The 2,007-nt window shown below is 42.9% G+C and overlaps 1 protein-coding gene across 1 annotated transcript in view; it reads right to left on the reverse strand.

Moving 5' to 3' along the window:
• Positions 1–2,007, reverse strand: part of ELSPBP1 (epididymal sperm binding protein 1) — a 32,502-nt gene that overhangs the window by 7,944 nt on the left and 22,551 nt on the right. The gene's annotated exons all lie outside the window — the stretch shown is intronic.

Below are 2,007 nucleotides of genomic sequence, written 5' to 3' on the forward strand. Positions count from 1 at the left end.
ATTCTCCTGCCTCAGCCTCCCGAGTAGCTGGGATTACAGGTGCCTGCTACCCACACCCAGCTATTTTTTTCTAATTTTTAATAGAGATGGAGTGTCGCCATGTTGGCCAGGCTGCTCTCGAACTCCTGACCTCGGGTGATCCACCCGCCTTGGCCTCCCAAATTGCTGGGATTACAGGTGTGAGACACTGCACCCAGCGGGCGTGGGTGTTTTTCAAAAACAGTTCTATTAAATGTGTCTGCCTCTCCTGCCTCCCCTTCCACCTCCTCCATCATTTCTGCCTCTGTCATCCCAAGGTGGTGAGACCAACCCTTCCTCTTCCTCCTCCTACTCAAGGTGAAGATGATGCTAATGACCTTTATGCTGATCCATTCCCACTTAATGGATAGCAAATGTATTTCCTCCTTTTTACAATTTTCTTAATAACATTTTATTTTCTCTACTTTACTTTATTATGAGAATACGGTATATAATACATGAGACATACAACATCTATGTTAATTGACAGTTTATGTTACTGGTAAGCTGTCTCGTCAACAGTAGGCTATTAGTAGTTAAGTTTTGATGGGATTACAGGCATGAGCCACCTCGCCCAGCCTCAAATCCCTTTTCTTACACTTCATTTCTTTTTTCCTTATTAATTTAGAAAATTAAGAAAGACATAAAGATGGGATGCTTCTATTGGGTCAACTAGTCTTATAATATCACAAGACCCTCATCCAGAGAGCACCATTTTTAACACTATCATTATTAACATTATTACCCATGATTGGCATTCCGTGTCTGGCATCCCAGAGCTTTTTCTATGCATGCATACATATTATAATTTGCCTGCAAAAATGTGATCATGTCATAGACAGTCACACATTCTCTTTTGTGATCCACCCTAGTCAAAACCACTGGCCAGGGACAACATGATACCGCTCACCTTCACTCTGGCAGTACTTCCATTGGCCATTGTACACCGCTCTGGTGGCACACCAAGGGGATAAGCTATGAATTTTGGTGCAAGTGAAGTAAACAGATCCCTTGTAGGTGAAAGGAAAGACACATTCCTCGTGCATCCCTGAAGGGCAGAAGGAGAAAACGGGAGTGGGGAAGAATCACAGTGAATTAGCAAAGGATGAGTCTTGGTTTGGCTCTTGCTTTGATCTGAATGTCTGTGTCCTCCTGCCAAATTCATATGTTAAAATCCTAACCCCCACGGTCATGGTACGAGGTGCATTTGGAAGGTGATTAGGTCGTACAGGCAGAGCCTTCATGATTGGGATAAGAACCCTTACAAGAGACCCCAGAGAGGTAGCTAGCCCCTTCTACGACGTGAGGATACAGCAAGAAGGCACTATCTGTGAACCAGGAAGCGAGCCCTCATCAGCAGCTGAAACTGCTGGGGCCTTGCCCTTGGACTTCTCAGCCTCCAGAACTGGGAGATAGAAATTTATATCGGTTATAAGCTACTCAGCCAATGGTACTTTTAAAATTTTGTTTTATTTACTTTTTTTATTTTATTTTTTATTTTTTGAGATGAAGTCTCACTCTGTCACCCAGGCTGGAGTGCAGTGGTCTGGTCTCAGCTCACTGCAACCTCCACCTCCTGAGTCCAAGCGATTCTCCCACCTCAGCCTCTAGAGTAACTGGGATTACAGGTGCCCGCCACCACACCTGACTAATTTTTGTATTTTTAGTAGGGATGAGGTCTCGCCATGTTGGCCAGGCTGGTCTTGAATAGTACTTGTGGCACCCAGATGTGGCAAATATTGAGGGGACAACTTGTGATGTCTTTATTCTTCTCGATGAGTACAGGAACTTTGTTTTTTGTGCAGGGTATCCACAGAACCTAGAATAGTTACTTGCCCAAGAAACAACAGAAAGAATAAAATACGTTTGGAAAACGCCACGTGAAACAAAGTTAAACAGATTTCTTTAATGAAGGACTCATCAGAAAAGTTAATATGAAAATGAGAATTGATGTATACAATATATTGAGTTGTCCTTCTTTTTTTTTTC

Source organism: Colobus angolensis, unplaced genomic scaffold (assembly GCF_000951035.1).
Source record: "Colobus angolensis palliatus isolate OR3802 unplaced genomic scaffold, Cang.pa_1.0 Scaffold25, whole genome shotgun sequence".
NCBI classification, from domain to species: Eukaryota; Metazoa; Chordata; class Mammalia; order Primates; family Cercopithecidae; genus Colobus; species Colobus angolensis.